We start from the raw sequence: 27,422 nt of genomic DNA, 5'->3' as shown, positions 1-27,422 counted from the left end.
TGTTTATGCTTTCTTCATGCACGGTGAAAAAAAAAAAGTATATTCAACTGCTTGGAGCACAATGTAATCAGTTGCAGTAAAGTAAGAATTACCGGTGAAAAGATAAGGCTCAGAGAGAATGATTCTGTTTCACATTTGGCCTCTAAAAAGAATGACTTGTAAATATTTTTATTACAGCAGCTCATAGAAACTAATGAGCAATTATATCATTCATCCCATTAGATCCCTTTTATAAAAGATACAATCAACTCTATCTGAATATATTGGCACACGCACAGAATGTCAGTATTATGAATGACAACACTACTACATATGTACAACTGTGAGAACAGAATCACAGGTGAAAAAGCAGTTATCATTTTTGCATGAAATCACGAACATGCAAACTAATTGTCTCGTTTGCATGGCAAAGATCACTGAGGTCAGGCAAAACCCACATGAGGCAAGAGCTTTGTCAGACATCTGATAGTAGCTTGCATTGAGCATCAGAAGCATTTGAGCTCTGATAAAAGTAGCATAGCAACTCCAAATCAAGTGAGGCCGCGGATAACAAGTCCACACATGAGCTCAGTCATTATAAACTAGAATTTGTTCAGGTATTACTCAAATGAAACCAAAAATGTGCTTTGCTTTCAGTGATAAAATATTGATTGATGGTGTTAAAGATAGCTGTCACTGTAGGCCTCTTTCACTGCGGACATGTCATAGCAGGAGAGGCACAGGTAACTGTGTAATTAATAACCTTAACCTTAACCCTTGTATAGAACTTGGGTCATGTTCACATTACATGTGGACGTGACCCAGATCCGATTTTTTCCCTCCAAGTGATCTGGGCCACTTGCATATGTGGTCCTAGATCTGATTCCTATCTGATCTCTGGCCATGCAACCGCTGTCAGAACAGACAGATTGGAATTTATGTGGTTTTCTTAACGTCTCACTTATCTTCGTATCTGCATATTGCCTATCGTCATCACTCAGTGTCGGCACCTCACAGCCGGGTAAAAATAAACATGAGCGACAGGAGTCTATTTAAGCCAAACTGGAAGGAACTTACTGTAACTGAATGCGAGCACAGCCATGTCATACCCGTTTATGATTTGACTGTTGCACAAATGACGTTATTGTTTTTATTCTTGTTGAACACATGCGGCTCAAATTTCAGTTAAATCTGCACGTATGGCAGTTTAGGACCTCAAATTGGAATTGAGAATTAAAGGACCAGTGTGTAGAATTTAGTGGTATCTAGCCATGAGGTTGCAGATTGCAACTAACTGAATCACCCTACCCTCCCTCTCCCCTTCCAAGTGTGTAGGAGAACCTACAGTAGCCGCGAAACTCACAAAAACGCAAAAGGCCCTCTCTAGAACCAGTGTTTGGTTTGTCCATTCTGGGCTACTGTAGAAACATGGCGGTGCAACATGGAAGGCTCCGTGGAAGAGGGCCCACTCCTTATGTAGATACAAAGGGCTCATTCTAAGGTAACAAAAACACAACATTCTTATTTTCAGGTGATTATACACTAATTAAAACATACTTATGAATAATATATACCATTTTTGCCAAGTCTGTTCCACTAGTTGCCACTAAATTCTACACACTGCACCTTTAAGGCTTGTAATGTGAACATAGCCATGTATATAGAGCAGAGCGGTAATGTTACAATTTACACCTGTACACCCAGTATCCCTAGTCCATACTACATACCAACTTTTGTGACTGTGCTGTTGATTTATACCAGTGTACCACAATGCAATGCACAAAGGAAATGGAGAAGCTACTTACAACTGCAAAAAAGTAAAATAAATTGTGGACAGTGGAGAGACAGCACCACAAAGACTTTGGAAAACAAACATACAAAATATGACCAAAGCTTCAGTAATCAATATTGTTAAAAACGTGACAAAAAAAAACTGTGTATTTTGAAAGGTGTCACTTGTAGCGACGAACCTACAGAGAATTATTAGCCAACTCTGCAGATCCCCCTGTCTCCATGAAGCACTTTGATATCTTTCAGGTTGTTGTTTTGGTTTCAGCTCCCGCCACTTTACTGTTTTGGATTACTCTCTGCAGCCTTTGTTTCTAGCCCTAGCAGGAAACAGTTTTCAGTGAGAAGCCACAGATAAACCCACTGTATGCTACCTGCTCAACATCAAATGGCTGACAAAGTTACTGACTAGCTGGAGAACATAGTGATGCATATAGCTGTAAAGAACCAGATGTTTTTTCAAACTTTGGTGGAGACCAAAACAGAGAGAATTCATAGTTTGGCCAGAGACACAACTCCAAATAAATACTTACATTACTCTGTGTCTGCTGGGTGGGTAAATATGCAATTTATTATGCAGTTTGCTACATTACCCCCAACTGGCTGAAACAACAAAAAAAAAGAACAAACAAACAAAATGAATGAATGCTGCTTTGAATCTTTGGAAACATATTTTGCTCTTTCTCCATGAAGTGATATTCTAAGGTTACACTTTGATTGATAAGCATACTTTACTTCTCAGGTCATGTATCTAATCCTATTAGAATAAGACAAGTAAAATATGCTTATTCCTCATATACTAACTGCAAAACTTACTATGACAATTATTTTATGGTGCAGACTGTATAACATTAATATGTTGTGTGGAACTAGGGCACAGTTTATAATCTGGTGTTAAAAAGTTATTTTTAAAAGTCATTATTCATGTCAGAAAACTGTTTCTGGGGTATGATGATGACCGGTATGACTATGAAAACTGATAAATACTTATATAAGTTAGTCAGCCTGTAGGTGACTAAAAATATGTTCATCACTATGGCTATCAATCCCTTAATTAAAGCCAACCATCTACTGTTCAACCTCTTAAATCAGTGTTTTTCCATTTATAAGATGGAGTAAAAACACACGGAGGTCATTTCAGCTCATACTATTAATTCCCATAGACATAAGTTGCACTTCTCTTGAAACTTCACACAGAAATGATGAAGTGTGGAAAACTTTACATAAATGTGACCGTAACAGCACAAGCACGGAGGCCTTTGTCACATACACAGTGCATTCATGCAGAGTGAAGCCTGCAAAGCATAACTGAATTAAATAAAATATTTGACAGAAACCAATAATAAACAAACTAAGGAGTGAATGAATCATATCTGGCCAATTGTTTACTTTGACATTTTGTCCCAATGCTATTTGATATGTACAGAGGCGGTGCAATGACATGAACAATCAAAAATCACAAATCTGTTGTTATCACTGCCAGTGGCACAGTAACCAGTATGTTGTAGTAATTAATCTCCCTTTCTAGTCATTGTTAACATGCATGTTTAATGTGTGGCTAACATTTAAGCAAGGGATACCTTCACTATCGTCTGTTATTCAGTCCCACACTTCAATATATGGCAAGCAAAATAGTTAAAGCGGGGACACTAACGAGCACTCACTCTTTTTCATGGTTCCAGAAGATAGACAGTGCATGACGGTGCAAGGGAGCAGTGCAGCATGAAACACGTAATGTTTAAATTTGAATCTGTTCAACTTGCAGCATGTGCCAATTCACACTTCATCGGATGACTGCTCAATGTTAGCGCCGAAACACTTGCAGAGCTGCTTCCTTTATAGACAGCACCTTGCAATTTCCTTGTCCAATTACCACAGTCGGAGCTTGTGTTTTCAACAGGATACTGAAGGGAAAAAATGTTGCCCCTTTTTTAAAAATAGCACTGGAGTATTAAAGGCGATAATACAAGTCAAACAAACACAGCATAAAGAACAACAAAAAGATGCCTTAAATTAAAACATGGTCCCAGTTCTCTTTAAGATGGAACTGTGTAGTTCATAATGTGCCCTCTTTAAGAGTTAAATATTTTCCAGGACACTGGTGCATAGGCAACATCATAATCACCTCTAAGTTATATTTCAACTCAAGGTGATGTGAAACGTATAATGTTCACTTCTTGTTTTCACTGTGTCAACAAGGTATTCAGCTCTATTTTTTTTTCCATAGTTTGTCATTTACTTTCAAGATGTTTCAGTTTCATTCATGTTAAAATGTTTTTAGTTCTTTAGGCCACATTATTTTGCTCACCTGGTGGACATAGAATATCGCTGTTTATTGCATGGCTGTTTACTTAATACTACTATATGTAGGATATGTGTGACTCTTGACAAGTTTCAGTGAGTAACACAATTATTTGTTAACATTTAATTCACAATGGCTCATTGGGACAGTCATGGGCATGGGTGTAGATTGGGTATGGATGGTAGAGACATGTCCCTATATCAAGATGGTACTGGATTGTTCCTACCAATATTTTTACCAATCTCAAACAATCTAGCTGCTTTAACTCCATGTAATAGGAACGGTAAGATCTGCAGAGTTGCCAAGTTTGTGTGTTTTCTGCAAAAAAGTGCACTATTATAATAAGAATAATAGGAATAAGAGGAAAATAAGAAGACGTACAGTAGTGCCGGATAATGGTTTACATACTGTTACATACAACGCAGTCATTGTGGTTTTCTTCCTTATGATGAACAGTTGACTTCATGAGCAAAAATAATAAATTTTAGCATTGAGTTTTGACTGTCACGTGTTTTACTGTTCGTTGACAGTGAATGTAATGAAATAGAATCCACGCCCACTGTAGCCATGTGACCACGCCCACCCCCAACTCCCCTGTCCCAAATTTGCAGGATATGGGGGATACTTGACCTGATAATCTGGCAACCCTCAACTCAGAGCTGTAGGCATGTTGACTAGCAGCAGCCCAGCAACAGCAGCAGTAGTGGAGTCAGTGAGGTGGAGAATCTGAAACAGTTTGTATTTATAGTTTAAACCTTCCAAATGTCACAGAATTGTACATGACTTCACTGGACAAACCTAAGATCACTGGATATTATATTTAATTTCAGGCATTAGGTGTTGTTAGCTAATTTGTGATTGTTAGACATGCCGTTTAATTAAACAACTTTATTACTGTTGGTGAAAATTCCTCCCAAAAGCAAATTAAGACATCTGGTCCTTTTTAAATAAGAACCAACTGTCAGTAACAGTTGAGCTTAGTTAATAAGAAGGTTCTGTAATCAATCCAAACATTAATCTTTGAAATTAGTGGCAGAAATATTTAATATTTAATACCATCTCTCCCTTTTTCCATGAGTGGATCAAGAGCAGAGTTATTATTGCATATATGTCATTAAGACATAAACATTATTTAGCCACAGCTTGTGCAACTGATCTGTTTGTGACTGTCTGGCACCATTGCATTAGGAAAATCCTCTCAGCGGCAGCCTGAGCAGCACAGAGACACATAGACAGGTGGGCCGCGGCCTCTCAGGTGAGCTCTGATGTCACAGAAACACACAAACAGGTGTGCTGTGGCCTCCCAGGTGACCTCTGATGTCATAGTGAAAGATCTAGCCAACACAAATAGAAGTTTTTGAGATGATTTAAAAATAGGTTTGAGAGTCACTGTGGCGTTGTCATGAAACTCTAGAGTTGTGTTGCCCAAATCCACAAACTGAAAGAAGGACAGAATCTCAGCTGAGGTTTGAAAACCTTCCAGCAGCTGGTTACAGAGCAGCACATTACTTACAGATTTCTATACATTTATTTTACTGTAAGTTATTGTGACTGTCTATGATATGTTATTTTTAAATATTAATTTTGGTCTTAGATTTATAATTAAATAGTCTATCAATAAAATAAAACGTAAAAATCAGAGAAAAATCGTGATCCAAGTCTGGTTTGAGGCAAATAAGCAAATGCATATTGAGTAAACATTTTGCAGAGTCATGCTCTCTACGTGTGTGTGTGTGTGTGCACATGTGCCTGTGAAAGAGGATAGTGATAGAAAGTACACATACACAATTATTATAATTAAAAAAAATGTCCCTAGCAAAGTTAAAAACAAACCTACGCCTTTGAACAAAAAAGAGAAATAATGAATTTCATCATAGATTTTCTTTTGCATACATCAGTGCATAAACACAAACAGGCAGTGGGAGCGGGGATGTTTTGGCTGGTGACACCGCTGGCCTGCTGCCTTACATGGGCAAACCTCTCAACTCACTGAGACGGCTGGAATTTCACAGCGTGACGTCACTGCCCACAACTCTCCCAGAATTTGGATCAAGAAGTTTCACTTTTTTTGGTGGGATTTGAACCTCTGTTGTATTTCCTAGAAAGCGAGGTAAGCGAACCTATCGAGCTCTCTTCTAACGCTTTACTCATATCTGCGAGTATCGGCTGTGATTAAACTGGCGAAATGTTAGGAGTGACTGATAACCTCTCTGTTGGAGAGGCTCCTCTTCCATTTGTTCGGCCTTGCTAGGCTATAATATGAATTTTACTGTAGCTCGGACGGAGTTCACAGTGAGGGCGTGGACTCAGGCGATATCCTTGGCTTGTAACAGCTACAAACGTTACATGAGGATAACTAACAAAGCTAACTTGTCTCTAGGTTGTACTCAACTTGGCGCAGTCATGCACTGAAATAGAAGACGTTGTGAATCGTCAGGTTTTGCCTAAACGGACTCTGGGCGTCTCTGGTGTTTCTGTTTTTAGCCAAGTGGTCTGCTGCTGAGCAATGCGGAAGACAGACTGTCACCGGAGAAACATGAGAGCCCCTGTGCTGAGAAATATGTCGCTGAAGTTAAACTAGTGGTCCCGTTTACCGAAGTGTCCCGTTATGACGTTAACGGTTAGCTAAGTTAACCGTTGCTCGTTTTGAACGTCTCTATAACGTATGAGCGGACGTACTTGTTTACGACAGCAGAGATTCGCCACGTTGTGGTTTTTATTAAAAAAGCTACTTAAAACTGTAGTTCATGGCCATTAGTTGAGACTTTTGTGTTTTTGAAGCTTTTAAAATGATAATGTCATTCATTGTGTCTACACTTAAACGTTTGTGGAGACAGAATTAATGATACGTGTTGTAACGTTAGGCCTACTATTACACTTAAAGCAGCTGTGGACTAACATTACAGTGAAGGCCTGAGTTACTGACTGTATACTTTGAGCCTGGCTTTGAAAATAAGCCTTCAAAGTTTGGTAGAAAAGACAAAGCAGGAAACCATCACAGCCTTGATTTGTGACACATAAATGCACAAAGAGGTCAGACCTGGCTCCACCCAAACTGACTTTTTACTAATAGTCCCTGCAGGTAATGCTTTGCATTTTATGACACACTTCATTTCTATGAAACTGGTAGTACAGACATCACTAATACAAGCCCGAACAAACAATATCCAGATATCGTTTTCTGTCATTTTCATTTACTTGCATGTCAACAAGCCTGAGCAGACCCACGCCGTGTACTGTATCTAACACCTCTGTAACAAGAGTTGGCGGAGGACAGTCCATAATGAAGTGACTTAATTCCTCCCTGAGATAAACAGTTCAACGTTGGATGTTTCAGAAAAGTAAACGTCATGTCCAAACCCATGTGTTTATAACCACTACTTTCTTCACAACACTCCCAAGTAAATTAAACCAATCAAATCCTATAATTTTTTAGGTATGATGGGATACTCCAACCTTGCTTATGAGTATTGAATGTATGTATCATGTATCACAAGTACACAACAAATATTGTGTGTATACCAGGATAGGATGCAGATTAGAGGACAGTGCTTGCGGAAATAGTGGACACAGACATGGACTTTTCCTTTTCAGAGACATTTAAAGTGTGTGGGTTTTTCACTTCTCTGTTTATACCCAACACTGAGGACACGACATCCTATTCTGGCTTCAATCAGCTGCTTCACGCCTTAAGTTTTTCTCCAGAATGTTACATGGGTCACAGTCACACACGGATGACTAACTGGTGTAAAAGGCTGTAACATGGCCTTCCTCTTTGAGTGAAAAAAGAACCTTGGTCCAGACTATAGATATTGTTCTTCCATAAAATGTAGCAAACAGGGAAACATAAGTCTCACTAAAAGACTGAGTTCAAACTTTGACTCAGATATGAATTTCAGATCAATAACAGCAGGTCCCCTGGGAGCGCTGTCATCAAACCGAATACATCTGCGTCGTTCCGACATATTTTTGACTCAGGCAACATTAAACGGAACTGTCTTTAAAATCTCTGGTTAAAAAGGACTTATTTGACAGCACTGATGATGTTAAAAGTTAAAAGACGAGTGCCTCAGCTGCCTTTGAGCTCAGACCGCCCCCTGGTAGGTTTAGTCAAGTTGTTTCTACTGTTTGTGTTTCTTGGTATATTTTAATGAGGATGTCCTTTTCTGGAAGGTACAGCAGCAGTTTCCTAGACTCAAAATGCATAGTTTTAGAGTAGAGCAGGACATTGCACTTTCAGAAAGTGTCACCTGTGAGAATGTGACTGTAAAGTGCTTCAGGTCGAGCCAGCAGCTTGTCACACAGCTGCTCTGATTAAACATGTTGGTGCATGTAAACACCAGAATATATTAGATCACATTCCATGTAAAAAGTCGACCCGAAATCTTCAATCGGAATGATTTCAATCAGAATGAAAAAGTGTGCATTTAACTGCAGCTGTTGACATGTCAGTGCCCGCTTAATATTTCTGCTGTGCTCTCAGGAAGACGTGTGATATGTAGTTTGCCGGTTTGCACAACAATGCTGTTGTCTTACTTAAATCCACTTACAGTGCCTGATGAATGAGTGATATGTGTTAAGAGTTGTTCTTTACACTGGTACTCACTGCATGCTGAGGCTGTACAAGAGGGTCTAGACATGAACTGAATGATTTTGTGTCTTCTCAGAGGTCTGTCCTGTTAGCTCTCTGTTGTACAGTTAGAAAAACAGGAAATGGCAATTTGTATGGTCTTATATGATAATTTGTTTGCAGGTTTATTGCACTAGATAGCAGTATGCATGTGTTTTTTTTTCTTAAAAGGCTTTGCTTTTGCATCAGAAATCACCCACCAACTATTGCTAACACCATCTGCAAGGTCCATAAGGGAATTTGCTGTGCGAAAATAATGAGTGAGGAAGCATATGCACATCCTCACCAAACTCTCTACAAAACTGGTGCTGGGCAAAAGTAAAGTCAGAATAAAGAACAGTTTACTGCTGTCCTGTGCTTCTACCAGCTTTACAAGAAAGCTTCATAACCATTACTGTGCACAATAGATTTGTCAATAATACCATGATGATTATGTAACCAGACATGATAACTATGTAGCTATCAAGCTGACATTATTATCAGACAAAAACACCATCTATTCTAAATCCACCACCTCACTAGTGCTGAAACAATCAGTCGATTAAATGATTGTCAATCTGGAATGAATTGGTTTATTTATTCACTAACATTTGCATGTTACAGCTTCTCAAATGAAATGATTGGCTGGGTTTTATGTTTCATATTGTAGAATTATGTGAGACAAAATAGGCAGTGAAGACATCATGTTGGGCTCTTAGAACTTTTTTATAGCATGTATGCTTGATTAATAGCATCAATTGATAAATAAATCATTAAAATAATTGCAAGTCAAAGTCCTGAACCACACAAATGAGAGTTGTGTATTCAATACCAAGACAGCGCAGAAATGCTATCGTTACGATGATATAGAATATTACTGATAATAACATGACTGCTGCCATTATGCTGTATACAAATGATTGGATCATAATGGCTGACGACATCAAAGTGGAAACAGAAAACTTTTTTAACTTACCCCCACCAGTGTTTCCAAGTGGTAGTATTGTTTGCGCCGCTGTCGCAAAGACAACTGGATGGCTTTCTGTTTTGCTCAGAGTCTAGCTCTGTGAAGAAATGATCAACACCACTTTGGAAATAAGAGAGAAAAAAGAAGCATGTTCACTGAAGAGTTAAATTGAAATTGTCACAATTTTATATTGAACTTGGGAACAGGCAAAAGTTCTTGTTATGACGTGCATTGCATAGTAATAACATAGTCTGAATAACATTATTACTTTGCAGAAACAAGTAACTACAGCAGGGGTTGGTGTCAGGGTGGAGGGGGGAGTAAAGTTAGACAAAAATATTAGGATAAAAAGTGCGAGTTTGTTCATTTAGTCTGTAGTGGAGACATAAAAGCAGATAGATATTCTATAGTATGTGTTGAGAAAAGTGAACTTGGTTGGTAGCATGTTTATGTTTTTACAAAATGAAAGAAACTGCGCAACAGAGACGAGGATAGCATCTTTTCTGTCCATTGATTTTCATATGAACAAGTAGATGAGCCTGACAGCCAGCTTGACTGGATACTGATCCAGCTAGCTTAGCTAATTGATTTCTAGAGGGCGTTCTTCCCGTTAGCTACGGTAGCTACATGCATGCAGATAGTGTCATTATTCTCTAGCCACTATGCAATCAACAGTTACTTCATAATGATAAATTAAAGCAAAAAAGTTGTCTATTTCCACTTTAAAGTTTACTCAAAGCCCTCATCCACGCAGGTGTTTTCACTTCCGTTGCCTGATTAGACTGTTCTCAGGACTGCGAGGGCTGCGCTTGATTTGCACCTCCCTCATTCTCATCTTAGTTTTGTTGCACTTGTTGGGGTGGGACAATGTAGACTGTTATTAATCTTATTAGAATTTGGTGACATGATGTAATTCCCAGCATAGCTTCACCCAGGTTCAACCTGACTAGATGTCTAATCAGCCAGGATAATAGAAAACGCCTGTGTGGGTGTGCTAAGCCTTTAAGTTTAACGGAGGAAAAATGCACATTTAATTACTACAAAGTAATAACATGGCTGCCAGTTTACATACATTTCTATTAAAATTTCATATCAGTCTGTTAATTCTCTTCACTACATAATTGTTACATTGAGGTGACATATTTTCTGTAGTTTCACCTGTCAGCATTGTTTTCTCTGTACTGTATCTTTGCTGTGAAGTATCACAGTATGACAGAGGCCCGGTGAAAAATTACTAGAATTTAAATGGACAGCTAACACTCAGATTCATACAAGATTTATAGCAGCTTGGCCAGTGTTCGTCCTTCCACTGATGAATGACTCACTCAGAGAAAAAGTTGACAGCACCCACTTACCATGTTGGTGTGGTCTTGTCCATCCAGCACAAAGTGTGCTCAGCTAATCCATTTGAGTAATACAGTTGTATTTATTTCTCAGTCACAACAGATTGTAGATTACAGTACTGGGCATCGTGTCAACAATCTTGCAGTCCTATACTTCCAGAGAGGAGAAAAGGTATGATTACTTTGGCTGTACTTTGCTTCACTGGGCTTCTTTTAATATACAGAAGTACAGATGCTGAAGACAGAAATGTATGGTGTGTTGCCTCTTGCTGGGATGAGGTTTCTGAAGAGGCTTGGTCGGTTTGTTCGGAGGATTGAGCAGCATGCCAGATAGCCTGACATGCTGTTGGATAGTGGCGTTACGCCTTGATTCCACTGGGCACGGCTGCATCACGTTCCGGTGGTGATGCAGCTTTATTCCGTCCTCCGCACGGTGTCATACCCCACCAGCAGTGCTTCAGAAGCAGAGCGTTTTGCTCCAGCAGTGCCAGAGAGAAGAGAGCCACCCTTCTACCTGGAGAGGAAGCCAGGGACCGGGGCAGTCATGGCAGCAGTGGTGTCTTAAAATCTTGTGATTTTCCACTTCCAAGATGAATCTCTCCTTATCCATGGTGACAAATATCCTCTGACTGGTTGACTTCTGGTCTGATGCCACCTGTTATAACGTAATGTCGATATAGTGATGTGATATATGATCGGGAGTCTGTACAGGGTGTTTTATTTTGAAAATTGACCAGAAGCTCTATGCCGTTTGTGTGTCTGACTTCCTGTCTGGCTCGATCTGCTCTGTGCAGCTTGATGTGGCTTCCGTCAAAAATAGACCTGGCGCGTATGTACAGCGGAGCGACGCTTCTTAAACACGCTGCAGTGTGTCTAGTGGGATCACAGGCATTGATTAGAGTGGCCGCAATCAGCTCCGGCGGCCATTTCGCACCTGGAAAGCAACAAAGACACACCCGGTGGGATCAAGCCATCAGATATACATTGTTAATGGTGGGGTAGCTTTAGAAAATTGTTTGGTTATATAGTAGCTCCAGCAGAATCCTGGTTAACATGGCATAGTTAGTGTGCTAGTTAACTTAGCATGCTGTTTGTATAAGTGCTTTCTCCAAGTAGGTCTGTCTGTGGAATCGCAGTATCTAAAAGAGACACCCACTTCACAACATGACACACTCACTTGGTTAGGTTTAGTCATGAGCAGTGGTTAGGGTTAGGGGTCAGGGGTGTGTGTCGTGTAGCATGCCATTATGGTGACAACATCAGGAGGTGTGTCAAGACTGCAGATGGACCCTTCTTGTTTGCTCAGCAATATGCTGGTTGGCTTAGCACAATATTAGCATGCTAGTTACCTTTGCAGGGTAGTTAGCTCAATGGGCTGTTTGTTGTTTGGTGCAGTATGTAGCATGATAGTTGGCCTAACATAGTGTTAACATGCTAGTTAGCCCCAGTTTGTGCACCTCATGTATTAGCATACATTCAGGTCACAGAGGTAACCATCGGTTTCTCTTAAAGATAATTAATCTGTGATGTTTTAAAAACCAAGAAGGTTGTTTAAAAAACTTGCTGCTGCCTATGAAGGTATTTCCAGAATTCCCAAAGAATCTTCTAACCGTCTGGATGAAAAATATTTCTCCTGCTGAATCATAAGAAAGATTTTAACCTATTTCCCCAGTTGCTTCTGTATCAAAACAAAGATGGCAGCCCGCTGGCTACCCGGATAGGGGAAAAAATCTTTCTTATGGTGCAGTGGACACCATTTTTCTTCATCTTGATGGCTAGAAGAGTCTTTGGGCATTCTGGGAATACTGTTAGAACAGTGCTAAGTGTTTTTAAACAGTCCTCTGAGTTTGTCATACATTGACAATGGTTGATGCATGTTAATACATGAGAGGCCCAAACTGGGGCTAATATGCTAGTTAGCCTAACATGATGTGGTAGATATAAGTGTGAGCTTTGTTGCTTGCTGAGATGATGTAGATGAGGGCAGTTATTTGACTGCTGCTACGTGGGTTGTGCAGCATGATGCTGGTGGCTAGTCTGACATGGTGTTAGCTGGTTGATGTTGGGTAGCATGGCTAAGCTGGTGATACCGAAGACAAATACAACCTACTATGGAGTTTTATGTTGACTGTATGGGTGCAGGTAAGGAGGGGGGTTGTTCAACACACTGTTTAGCGTCCTTGGTGTCGTGAGCCCAACACAAGTTACTGAGAGGGTGCCCACCTGATCACCCTGTAGTCTTGCCTGCACTCTTACACTCACACACACAAATTAATTTTGAAACCACGTTCTTTTATTTGGTAATACAGTTCAATGGATGTAATTTAATTGTCTTATACCAGGGGGATTGCTAATTAGTGGCTATTGGTAAGACTAGTGGAACCAGATATACAGTGATGGCGGTTGGACAACTGAGCAGGCCATGACATTCATATGAAGTTGCCTTATCAAACCAGTTGGGCCAGCTATTGTAATTTAGCCCGAGCAGATGCACTGTAAATATAAGGCCGGGTCACGCAGCAGAGTATCTGCTTAGGTGACAATATGGATGTAAGGACACTTTAAAGGTGTACCAGGCCAGAGAAGGCAATTCTCTGATATAACTATTTGTAAGTGTAGTGGAGCTTGAAAAATAGGGATGACGGCTGGACTACTGAGCAGGCTGCGATGATGAGATAGATGGTGATGATACTGGTAGAAGATGATACTGTCTATCAAGCCAGTGGGCCCAGCTATGGCAGTTTACCCTGAGCAGATACAATGTAGATATAAGGCCGGGTTAAGCCGCCGAGGGTGAGAGTAGGATTTAAAGGCACCTTAAAGATAAGTTGCATGTTATTCTTTTATTCAAGTCTTAAATGTTATTTTTAAGGTTCTTATCACTGTGTTGTCATTGGAGCCACGTCTCCATGTCGCCTTGTTTAGACGTCTGTTTTACTATGCTTTCAGACAATGCAATGGTTATGTCTTTTTAGAGTTTGTCTTTCATCTCATCTTTTTCAAAAGTGCCAGTGCAGTCACGATGCACTAGAGTCATGTGAAAGTTACATAAATGCTTCTTTCATGAGTGTTCTGACTGAGGTGGCATTGCCACAAATCAGATATGTATCAGATTCAGTACTCAATATGAAAGTGATACAAATTATTAAATGTTCAAATTCAGTGTGATTTTGTTTTCTGTTCAGTCATTAAAAAAAGTCAAATCAGTCAAAAAAGTCAAATATTACAGAAATAAATAAGAATTTAAAAAAGCAGAGACTGTATTTTAAATACTAATACAATAAATATTGTTTATGTAGAGTTTCAGGGTTCAACGTTAATGTTTTTTTTTCGCTTGCCTGGTTGGGCAAGTGGGTCAGAAGTCTACTTGCCTATAGTCAATTTTTACTTGCCCCTATACAAATTGTTTTATTTATTAGCAGTTATCAAATAACAACACAGACTAAAGTTAATTGTCATGTTAAATCTTTATTTAAGTAAATAAAACAGAACAAGGACACAGGGTGTCATAGATGCGAAGCAACAACTATTCTCCTCTGCATAGTGAAAATGGTATGATCCATCCCCTGTATTTCACTGAATACTAAATTCTTTTGATCAGCCCAGTTTCTTTCAAATAATGGAACAGATTCCCTAACCTGATGGCAAATAGATTATTTAGACTCATTTCTTCCACTCCAAGCTTCCTGATTTCCCTCTTTAATGTTTTTCATTGTTGAGAGTATTTATAGCAGTGACAAATGACACGCTCCACTAATTCCTCTATTTTGACAGTGCTCACACTACTAGCCTACTCAATTCTTGATTGGCCAACGGCGCGTGCCAATACTCTCTGATGCATGCAAGGCGAGGGGGCTATACTCTGTGCCAGAGAATGAGAACATAATTTGTGATATGATGATATTTTTTATTTTATCTTTTTTTTTTTTTTTTACTTAAAAAAAACAAACACTTGCTCGATCAGGCAAGTGAGTTGCTAGATTTACTAGCCCGATGTGGCATTTTACTTGCCCCAGGCAAGCGGGTGAGCTATATTGTTGAACCTTGAATGTGTGAACATGTAAGAATTTCAGTTGTCTGGATGCTGTCCTTTCCTTTTGGTTGATGTGGGTAGGAGTGTTTCAGGAAACGAGCACTCTCAAGCCAAGTTGCTCTTCAATACAGTTAAGGCCAGGCAGGGTGGCGTAATGTTCTCCCTTAGCGGTTGTTATCATTACGGTGATCTTCGCTGACCCATTGCACTCATGGTTGAGTAATCAGACTTTAATTATACCTTCTTAATAACATAAAGATAATCCGTGTGACCAGACAACTACTCACAGTAAATAGGCTATCTATCAAAAAAAAATAAAGGATTCTTTAATATTTTCTCTAGTATTTTCCTGCAATTTATTGAGATTTACAGTTTTAAGATAACACATCTTCTTTCCTCTACATTTTGACTATCCACTCTTAAAAATGGAGCCTGTAGGGCAGGCTCACAGTGTTACCCATCTTAGGTCAGACCGAACCCAAACCGGTTGTGAAAAGTTCTCTACAATCATCATTATTATTCCAAGTGAAAGGTATGCACCACAGAACTGGCTCTGTCAAGTGACTCTGGCTCACGGAGTATGGCATTCCAAGCTAAAAGCAAACCAAACTGATATTGCCCTCAATACTGTCTTCATATTTTCTCCATATTTGGAAATGTTTACCTCCTCATGATGGTTGACAGAGGTTGGAAGAGGGGATGTGAGTCATTACAGCTGCATAAGGCTTTCTAGGGGTGAAAAGAGCTTTCCAAGTAACTGCCATTTAGTGAGGCTAGCAGTCTTCTGTGCTTCAGTGATCTAAAGAGAAACTGTGAGTATCATTCTGTGCTTATTTTTGTTATAATATTTTAGTTTTATAGTGGCATGTGTGTATTCAGTCAGACAATGCAATTTATTATTGTCAAAAAAGCTGTTAATATCATATATAATAACATAATATAATCATTTTTGTGTAACAATTATTTGCTTATGTCTTTTTTTTTTGCATTGTTCATTTTAGGGAATATTTGTCCCTATTTGTCTGTGTTTGAATGAACTTTAAAGAAGATCTCATTACTGGATTGAGCACAGTACCAACACATAGTGTTCTTGTGTATGTCTGGAAGCATGGAAAAGATAGAGAAATGATTTTGACTGTTCACAAGCTCTCTAGATATTGACAGGTTTTAAAAGTTTTTAAAAGTAACTCAGCACTGCAGTGAGAAATTCTTTGACTATGAGACAGACTGTGTATACAGCTGTTAGTCAGTAATATGCAGAGGTTATACTGGAGATGAAGGTGAAAAGTGCAAAAATGTGTAGTGTCTGACTGTTTTGTTCACAAATTGAATAGATATGTTAGAATGGAAATTGTTAAATAGTCTAGTACAGTATGTTTTCCTGTGTGTGTGAGTGAATTGGGGGCAATTCAGGTCATTGAAGGATTCTGGTTTTCCAAGCATTCACTCTTATAGCTGCACCTTAACAGGTCTGACCTTTCTTCTGGCTCTTACTTTCACACTTCAAACATTTAGTGGCACGTGCTTGGCAGTTTTTTTTCTTCACAAGCAGAAGGAAGAGGTAAATGATTTTTACTTTAAGGGCTGATGCTGTTGACTTTAGTACTGGTGTGGTGTGCTTATCTAATTACTTTTATCTTTAAATGACATTGGAACTGTCAGCTTTCAGCTTTGACACTAGTTATCTGTTTGCCTGCCAGTGTCACTTGTCATTTTTTTCATATAGTTTTATTTGATACTGATGTCTGCGTGCTTACACATTCATCATTGAAGTACCAGTCAAAAGTTTGGACACACCTATTCAATGAAGGGTTTTTATCTATCTTTACTATTTTCTACATTGTAGAAAAAGACAGAATACATCAAAACTATAAAATAACACATATGGAATTATGTAGTAAACAAAAAAGTGTTAAACCAACCAAAATATGTTTCATATTTTAGATTCCTCAAAGTAGCCATCGTTTGCCTTGATGTCAGCTTTGCACACTATCGGCAATATCTTAACCAGCTTCATGAGGTCGTCACCTGGAATGGTTTTCAATCAACAGGTGTCCTTCGTCAAAAGTTAATTGGTGGAATTTCTTGCCTTCTTAATGTTTTCGAGACAATCAGTTGTGTTGTGCAGAGATAGTGATGGTATACATCAAATAGCCCTATTCGACAGCTGTAGTAATCCATATTATGGCAAGTTTTAATGTCTTCAGCATTGTTCTACAATGTAGAAAATGGTAAACCCTGAATGAGTAGGTGTGTCCAAACTTTTGACTGGTTCTGTACATGTATGCTATGGTAAGCCATTAATCTGTTCATGAAATGATATGTGAAGAATATTTTCAGCCATGCTTGACCCTATTTTTCCTACAGATTTTATAGTACTGACCAATTCTAACCAAAACCTTATCAACTGCTTTGATATTGTTCTCTCTCTCTCTCTCTCTCTCTCTCTCTATATATATATATATATGTTGCTTTTCTGGGAAAATGGCTCTCCAGTAATGTCCATTGAAGCCAATAGTCATGTCAAACATGCATCTATAGTATGTCTATTTTAACATATTGATGTTAACTCTGCATTGAGTGAAGAATACATATTAAATTTTACATTTAATTATGACCAAACTGTTTTGGACTGCTCTACACTATTGATCTTATGTGGCTTGCCCATTTTTTCATTTGTTCCATTTCCAGTTATGTCTCTTCACTTCCAGTCGCTAGCGCTGGCCCAATGTAAATTTCTCAAAGTCTGGAACGCACATTCACATTTTTGAGGACACATCCACCACAGATATCAGATTACAGAGACAGTGCACAGTTACCTTTTGTGTTGTCAATAGTTGGGTAGTAACAGCAGGACCTAAAGTCATACACATGCATAACTTGAAGTAAATTTATTTTTCTAACATGCCTCATTGCAGAGATTTTGGTGCTTTTGGAGTAAATTTTTGGTAACTTGGTCTAGTATGACAGGTAGCTAATGGTGGTTAATGTTAGCAGAGTCTGGGTAGATTTTGCTGTGTAACTGGTTCTACTGAGCCAGTTCAGTTCTCTGACTTTGTGACTCTAACTGTCACATCATGTTTTAGTATCTACCATTGTCCCACTATTGTCACTTGTGGCCAAAGTGACCGTTGTGAAGCATAGTTTTGCTCTAAAGCACGGTGCCAGACAGCTGTGCACCAGGGCAAATATAATTACAGCAGCTTTACTGGGAAGAAACTGAGGAGAGGTTTTAAAGAGGAGTTTTGTCAGAATTGAAATGCGTAATAAAAAACTATGGGACAGAGATACAGAGCTTTGATGACCTAATTATTGTTTTAGTAGCCATCAAAGCTAATCATGCTCTGGCTGATTTTTAAACACCCTGTTAGAGACTTTGTATATTTAAACATCAGATTTACAATTATCTTATATAAATATAAATATAACCAGTGCAATTTATTCAAAACTGTAGTTCACTACCAGTTTCCTTTACAACCACAGTTGTTTTGAGAATGTTTTGAGATAGTTTGGTGGCTCTACTAGTTTAAGAAGCACTGAAAGACACTAATCATAGTGTTACATCAGTCTCGGCATCTCCGACACTCTGAAAATGACTTAATCTGCTCTCAGTCTACTTTGTTGTCCTTAATTTCAAGATGCTGGCATCCCCAGATTGGGACAGATTGTATGTTTTCAAGACAAGTCGTCCAAATGAATCTTGTCAACAAATTAAGGCATGATAAACAAGAGCAATTACACTGAGGATCCAACTCAGCTGAGGAGAATCAAGCCAACGTGGAGGAGATTATCTTTCTTATTAAGGAGAATCACTTTAAGGGTTTGATTACTTTCTGTTTTTGTGTGCAAGTCTTGATTACTCTATAACTAATGATGCCTTCTAAACAGCTATTTTTTTCTTCACCATCAAGAGGTTTAGAGTGCAGATTGAACAGTGAGATTGTATGTAAACATGTGCATATGTAGCTTCTGTTTTCTCTCATGGCAAACTTGTCATAGTGGGACCCCCATTGATAAAACTGAGGAAGAATGGTTATAGCTGTGGGAATTTTGTTGGTTGATTGGCATTGAAATGCAGAAAAAATATTTACATTTGTTTCACCCCAAGCATGAAGAACTTTTTAAGGATCTTAGGTTTTCTCCCTATTTAAATTATTTTTTTTCTCCTTTTCAGTCAAGCTGGTTGGGTTGAGTCAATAATCAACCATCTCAGATTTATTTGTTTTCAGTTTGTTTTAGAGCTGCGTCCGGGTCCTTCATTTTAATGTTGAACTAGGCGCATGCTGGTGACCATTATTGTGTTTCTACATAAATCATCACGTCAGTTTAAGGTCTCTTGTTCTCCTCAAGACTTTGCCTGCAGCCTGCATTTATTGTTCCATTTCCCAATACAAAAAAGACCCACAACCCGTATCATGAACATTCTTCATAGTTGGATGAGTTGTCAACACACACTTTACGTCATGACTGACGTGAAAGGATACACTTGCTTAAAGGACCCTGTTCCGTCATGTGCTTTTTTCAGGAAACCTTAAACATATGAACTGAAAACCACATAAATCAGATTATAATGATAAAGGTTGGACTTGGTTAGAGTTACAACTTAAAACATTGGTTTACCTTCGATTATCAACAGCAAGCAGTACAACCAATTAAAGAACATGTATTTATGGTGTAAAGGTCACAAAATATTAACATTTTGAATTACCTGACATTTCAAAGAAGCTTCTTTAACTTAATTTAAACTCCTATTTCTTTTTGGATGGACTGCAGCGGGCCAGCACTATAAACTCAAAAGTCTGTCTCTGACTGCCTGAGTGATGAAGTGACACCATTGGTCGGCTAAGTGTCGCCACTTTTTGACTTAGTCTGGTTGTTCTACTAGTGGTTCTACTATTTCAACTTAAACTCTTGTAAGTTTTCATGAAGTTGCATAGGAAGTGTTCACATTACAAAGCTCACTCGACAGCAAAGCGGGATTGTAATTATACAGAGCTATAATGGGATATCATCTACTACCAGGGAAGTGTTGTAGGATAAAAAGGGAATGTAAATGATCCTTTAAAGTCTGTGCTATTTGCCTTTTGGAGTAATTCTACACCCATTTTGAATTTACCTCTTAACCTGGCATGGGTATCCTTGAACGTAATTGAGAGAAGAGAAGCGCGGTAGGAACAGGGAAGCTTCTAAAGATAAAAAGTCTTGAGGTATTTGGTAAAATCGGAGGTTTCAGGGTATCCGTTCTGAAGAAGCTGATAATTAAAGCTTTTTTAACTCTTAGCCAATATTTGTGATAAAAGGCAATGCTAAATTGAGTAGGAAGAGTTATGATTTTCCGCTACATCAGGTACAACACTCTTTATTCTGTAGCAATCTAATCTTGTCATTGTAACTGAGTCGAGAGTGTCACCAGCAGAAATTTGACCTTATCACTATTAGAAAGAGCTATGTGAACAGAGCTGCATTTATCAGTCTACTGGCACACTGTACGTGTGAATATTTCACATGGCTCATTGGCAGGATTAATTGCCAACAAGTCCCCTGTGGTCCAGGAATACAATTACCTACTGACCCAAATCATTCTCTTGGCTGGAAGTCACTGTCTCTGTTCTGGCAGTGTTACACCTGGCACTGAGTCTTCACATAACCTCACACTCACCCATACATCAAGGCGATGTATTACTTTATGTTTGTGTGTGTTATTCAGACTGTGTATGCAAAATAGAGGAGTGACAGGCTATTTAATACCCAAGAGACGATTTTATGGTATTTATCTGTGGAGGAGAACCTTTGCGCACCTGTAGATAAACAGGTGCGTCAGAGAAGACCACGAGCTGACAACAATAGACCTTCATCAGGTTATAAGAAAATAACCTGAAACATTGTTCCCAATAAGTCTCCTCTAATTGCAAGCATAGAAGACAGTGTGCAGGAGTTCTTTGTTCTATTATGGTATTTATCTTTAAAGTTTAATCATTAATCAATAATTAATCAAAAATATCCAGTTGAACTCTGATTTTTAGATCTTGATTTGAACTTGACTCATCTGAATGTGGTCCATTCAAAAATAGAGATGCTTTGAATTTGGGCCATATCTTTTGCAAATGGGGTTTTCTTATCTGAGCTACTCATTTAAAGTAAGGAAAGCTCTATTAACCAAAAAGCCCGACCCGACAATTGAAGTCTTTTGCTTTGATAATTAAAATTTGAGTGAGGTTTCAGGCTCTGAGGTTGGATGAGACTCTCATTATCGTGTACTGTATGTAAAGAAATGTTGTCAGGGAATGTATTTCAGGCCTTGCAGAAGTGTCTAATATTGACTCTTTTGTCTTGTAAAAGGGTTACATTTTTCACAATTTTCTGATATTTTGCAGACCAACAGAAATACATATTATGTCGACAGGTAATGTTTGTTGTGGCAGAGTCGCCTCAATGTGAATTCTTCGTCTTGTCTGGTGTTGTTGATTGTTGATGTTGATTGCTGATCATGATGTCAATCAGTCGCTCATACTGATTAACCTATATTGAATTCCATGAGGGATATAAAAACAAACAAACAAAAAGCCAAGGCTTAACTAAATGGACACCATTTATTTATTTATGGTGCTGTTAAGAGCACTAATGCTGTAAGATTTAGAGTTTAAAGCATTGCTAATGCTATTACAAGTATATAGGAAGAGGTGGAGGGGGCTTCTACATACTGTTGGTTTGTCACAGCATAAAGAGAAAAGCTTCTTTGTCCCTCCACATGTGCTTTTACTTGCAGTGTTCTCATGTCATATAGGAGGTTAGAGGTTATGGCCCGGGTCTTAGTGAGTCGCCCCCGAGTCTGCTTCATTAAAGGATTATCCAATTGTATGGGTCCAATTGAATGTAGCGTGCATCGTGGATCAAGTCGTATAGTGCAGCCGTCCTCAGCGTTGACATACAGCCTGTATACTATATCTGGCTTGCTTGTTATTTGAGCTCCCTGCTTGCTTTTTTAGGTTGCAGTCTGTGGGCTTTAAGCTGAGGGTGAGAGGGACCTTACGTGTCAGGTTTGAGGTCACTTGTGTTAATATCAGACAGATCCAGTACATTAGATGGGTTCCCTAATCTCTTAAATCCCTTCACTGGCCTAACTTTCATTTGTTGTAGAAGCATTAAATTAGGAAGAAACATATAAACCAAAGCCCTAGATTTGTTTTGCCACCTGTCAGTGAGCAAAATTTCCTGTTCTTCTTTAATGATTAAAGCACAAAGACGTAAGCCATCTTTTTCACTAAGGAATGGGATGACAACCCTAACAGTAACTATATCTCAATGAAAACCTGGTATCACAAAGTTTTTCTGTTAATATCATTATGAGACTGCACTATCTGTTTACATGAATACTTTTTCATAGGGAAAGAGGGGCCCTTGTTTTTCTTGTGTGTTGCCCTCATGGTACGTGGAGCTCATGTGGCTCTGTGGAATTTGAGTTTGTTTTGCCGAATGCTGGAGAAAGCATTTTTTTTCTTGACATTCCAGAAAAACAGGCAACATAACTTTCTGTCGCATGAAAGAGTATTTGTCCCAAAAGTATAGATATGCTTTGAATTAATCCGTTTCCATAGAAAATTATTGGAATTGTTGAAATTAATAAGGAAAAGCAGAAATACAATGAAAATGACACATCTTGGTCCTGTACTGAACAGTGACATTTTATTACAGTTATCAACATAACATTACATGAAGAGATTATACATTGGCCCCAGTTAATCATACTGAGAAATTTTCATAAAAACACATGCATAGGTGCTTTGAATTAGCTTTATGTTAATTCAGTGCATTGCTTGTGTCAGCAGATTTAAGGTAAATTAATGTGTTCTATACAGCAGCATTTGCAGTGTTCATTGTGAGATCTTCATAACGTAATTGCAGTAGAAGCACAGTGATCGCAGTGCTCATAACATCTCCTCTATGTGACACTGTTGTCAGTGACAGCTGGAACAACATAGTGACCATTAACCAATCATAATCTCTGAGTTGACTGCAACACTGGTGGGAGCCTCCACAGATTCAATTTTTTTGACAGGACCACAGAGCTCAGTGCAGAAGCTCTGTGCTATGGATACTGGTCTCTCTGCAAGTGTTCCCTGTAACATAAATACTGCACATGCAGACGAAATTGTATTTTGTATTGAGATAGGGCCTATTGATGCATTAAGGTTACAGTCAAGATTGAAAGAACAAAAATGCCCACTCTAAGCACTGAACCTTCACAGACTTTGACGTCTTCATCACTGTGTGCTGGAGGGTGCAAGGACTCAAAATGCTGTTTGAGGAACACTTGGCATTGATACTTAACATTAAAGACTTAAAGAAAGTGCACACATTGGCTCGAAAAGTTCACAAGAGAGCCCTCAAGGACAAACCTGATCCTACACAGACTTATCAGGAACACGTCATAGTCTGAAAGTCTGACGGTGGACTTTGGGACCGGGTCATGGGGCAACTGGCAAACAGGAAGGAGGGCTTGAATGCAGAAACTTGCAAGGGAAATCTGGAAATCAGGAGACAAACAACACAAACCGGTAACAGGCTGGGTCAGACCACTACGGCAGCAAGACAACATAGACCTTGATAAGCAGCCGAGTGGGTCAGGTGAAACTCAGTGGAGGCAACCTGTGGGCAGGTGAGGAATGACAGACTGTAACATTCCAGAAAACACAGCTGAGATTAGGGAGGGGAGACACTCAGGCTGTGTCTGACTGACTGTGTCTGAAGATGAAGGGGAGTCATGAATGTGTTATAAGTGCAGTTAATTCAGTTCATTTCCATTCAGTTCAATTCAATTCAAAACACTTTATTTGTCCCTGAAAGGAAATTTGTAGAAACATGTAGAGTAGTACAATTAAGAAATAACACAATACAAGAAAAATTTAAAAATATGTGGAATGCAAAAATAAGCTGTTACATTATGATACTAGTATAACACTAGTAATAGTGCAATAAAAGTATTATGCACTATACACAGTATACATATTGATGGTTAGTTGTATAATAATTAGGTGCATGGTAATTCGATGAACATAGATAAGACATGATGGCAGTCTGCTACATGCCCTTCCACTTACTGCATGTAGAATAACAATGGTCAGAAATGCTACTGTGCAAGACTATTTCAGCAACTTGTGCTTCTTTGTTTTACTTGCTGAAGATTTTTTTCAGTATTAATGTTATAAAAAGTTGATGGCTTTGTTTAACATCATTTTGTAAAGCTGTATAATATGAGTATAGCAATCAGTTGTGGAAAACAAATATACTGTACATTATATACATTTTAACCTTCAATGGAATTAAATGCAATTTGAACAGAGTTTAAAAAGTATTCATAGCATTTCTGTTTTGCACAGTGCCCATTTGATCAAGGAAGGAAAAAAAAGCTTTCAGATACATGTTCAACTGTTAAAGTCATACATTATGTTTTTTGTACACAGGCTTCTATCTTTTTTATCCTTTTTATCAAGAAGCAGAGATTCAACCAGGAGAGTTTCATTCCCAAACAAGCTGGTGAGGTACTTCAACTGTCAGTCACCTCACATTGTCTATAGAGAAAATGAATGGGTCCTTTTCTATACTTTCGAAATCAGCACTGGAAAAAGGGCCTTCCACTTCACAACGCAAATCTAACTATAAAGCAAGGAATCTCTGTATGTCTGTCTATCTGTCTGTGTGTCCTTCGCGTATCTCAACAACCATTCATCCAATTGACCTCACACTTGGCAGGTGTACTGCTGAGGACCCAAGGAAGTGCAGTGAGGAGTGTGAAGTTGTTTGGATGGGTGGTTCTTGAGAAATATATAAAAATACCTCATAAACAACACTGATTTGCTTCTTCTTCCAGTAATTTTACTGTTGGCTTTCATTTTCTCTTCCAAATAAATTTGACTAAACTGGGAGTTTGTTTTCAAGGTATTATTATTAACAGTATTATTGTCTGAATGCTTGTGCTTGTTATCTTGTTGGAATTGTTTTTAGACTAGTCATTGCATTCCAGGCCGTCTGAACTCAAAGTACATTTCCTGTGGTGGCTCTCACTGCTGGATTTGCATATATGTTTCATTTAAGTATTATTTTAGCTTATTTTGTTGAGGTTTATTTCACTCCACATTCCCAGCATGTACTGACTGAAAGGTTAATATAAGGACCCAAAGAGAGGTCTATTATTTGTAACAAGGTGTCTATATTTTGAATCCCAGTTGTAGGAGATGAAAATTACAAGACAATGATTCTTCAGACAATGCCTCCCCTCCTGAAATGGTATATTTACATCATCAAGAGGTGTAAGCAAACTGGGGCTTTTGAAAGTCACTGCTACATTCAGCCTGCAAGCCTGCTCACCTTTAAGTGAGGGCTGGACATATTCTTGGTCCAGATGAACCTCTCATGAATGGTTAGCAGATATAAATCAGATGAGCCACTTGTTTCCTGTCAAGGGTATTCTCTGCACTCGAGTCTGCCCTCAGGCAGATTCCTGTAAAGCTAGTGGTACTGTACCATGCCTAGTTCAGAAAAGGTACCACACACTAATTTAATCTGAACATGCCTTTCACTTTGCTGTGATGCTGTAAAGAAGTGGTTATAAATACACCATAAAGCCCAGGGAAAAGGCCAAGGTGTTTTGAGGGATATGTATTTTTCATTGGTTTGGTCTACCTTTTCAGGCTGTAAACATTAAGGCCCAATCAAGTTGTCCATTGTAGGAGCACTTAGAAAGCATGTGTCCACAGAGGAAATGGACCCATCGTTCTTCAGCTTTGGCAGATATGTACAAGAAGCATGTTTGGGTTAGCTGTTGTTAAAAAAAAAGGCATCATGAGTATTCAAACACATCATATATAACCTATAAAAATAGCAGAATGATCCAGAGTGCAGTACCAAGAAGAAGATGAAGGTTAGAAGAAGGGTGTTACACATGTACACTTGTTTTTAGTCTCTTTGAATCCTGTCCATCATAACCTGATGAATAAAGACCTTTTCAGGGCCTAAATTACATTTCTTTGACAGATTGTGGGTCTTTAGAATTGTGTTAATGGTCCAATGTACTTGGATGATCACTTGTGTTTGATAGCAAATTACTTTATCTGAACGTTTAATGGCTTCGATAATTTGAGTATTTAGCTCTTTGTGTTTTTTCCTTCGTCTACAAGATGGAAAATAGTTGAACCTAAGTTATCATAATGGATTTGGCATTGAGCGAAATTAGCTCATTTTATTTGACTGTCAAAAAATATGCCTTGAACATTTCTGAGGGTCTGTAGTGTGACGGCACATCTTAGCCTGTTTAACCTGATGTAATCTAATGTAAAAGCATGGCCCATCTGCAGGAAATGTATGGTTAATTAAATGCAGTTGTGTAAGGTTGCACCCAACAATAGTAAAGGAAGTCGAGGTTAGATTGTGATAGTCAGTTGTAGGCACAGTATTTCCTGATATCATATTCAGTTATGGATTTTGGCCATGGCTTCAGGCTGAGAGTAATTCACCGATGTCGCTTTCATTTATTAGGGCAGCTTTACAAATGCGGCTAAGACTTTGGTTCCTGTTAAGCTCTACTTGTATAAGCTGTTTTTTTATGCTGCTTACATACTTTTATTAATAATAAAAAATACCACTGTGTAAAATGGAGTTATGGGTGGGTGCAAGTTTGTGTGTATTCTCTCAACCTTTGTGCTATAATATGATATAAATATTGCTAGTTTGCTGTTGATAAATGTTTTGTATGTTATTTATGGAATTGCACTGGGAAACTTTAAGCCGTTGCCATTTTGCTATAAACTATCAAACACATGGGGAGATTGCAACGCTCCTATTAAAGTAGTTTCAGGTGAATAATTTGGCCTTGATATTTCTAGGAGTACACGTTGGAGGATCACAAGAAAGTAACATTTTGGGAACTTTCCCATATCAGCTTACAGGTATTTTAGAAGTACCAGTGTTAGAATAAGAAGGGACATTAACTCTCTGCCTTAAATTTATTGGTTTGGCTACAGTTAGCAACTGACAGCCAAACTGAAACCCACGGGCCCATCTGACCTGTGTTTTCCACGACTGTTGGCCAGATCACCAACTAACTCCGTCTCAGCTGGCTATTTCCTTAGACTTCTTAGCACAGGACGTACTGGAACCCTTTTGTTTTTGTTAGGATCTGTATCTCAGAGACTGTAAGTCTAAGATCAATCAAATTTAGTGGATGGGTTTTACGTTTCTGTCACTGCTCATGGAAAAAAAAATCACTGCAATTGGTCAGATATTTTATTGGTGCTACTTTATAAGTAGTAATTTTTATATTTTGGTAAACCCTGAACCTTCTGAGAATCCTTTTCACATTTTCTTAGCTGGAAAGGGAGTCACTAATTTTTCATAGGTGTTTCACT

The 27,422-nt window shown here is 38.6% G+C and overlaps 1 protein-coding gene across 1 annotated transcript in view; it reads left to right on the top strand.

Annotated features, from left to right (window-relative positions):
• The first annotated feature begins 6,019 nt into the window (after positions 1–6,019).
• Positions 6,020–27,422, top strand: part of LOC122989134 (LIM domain containing preferred translocation partner in lipoma) — a 136,264-nt gene continuing 114,861 nt past the window's right edge. The window contains exon 1 of the mRNA XM_044361816.1: positions 6,020–6,179. The gene's annotated coding sequence lies outside the window, so the exon portion shown is untranslated. The remainder of the gene's footprint in view (positions 6,180–27,422) is intronic.

Source organism: Thunnus albacares, chromosome 9 (genome assembly GCF_914725855.1).
Source record: "Thunnus albacares chromosome 9, fThuAlb1.1, whole genome shotgun sequence".
NCBI classification, from domain to species: domain Eukaryota; kingdom Metazoa; phylum Chordata; class Actinopteri; order Scombriformes; family Scombridae; genus Thunnus; species Thunnus albacares.
Note: the sequence above shows the minus strand (reverse complement) of the source record. Positions and strands in the feature narration are given on the sequence as shown.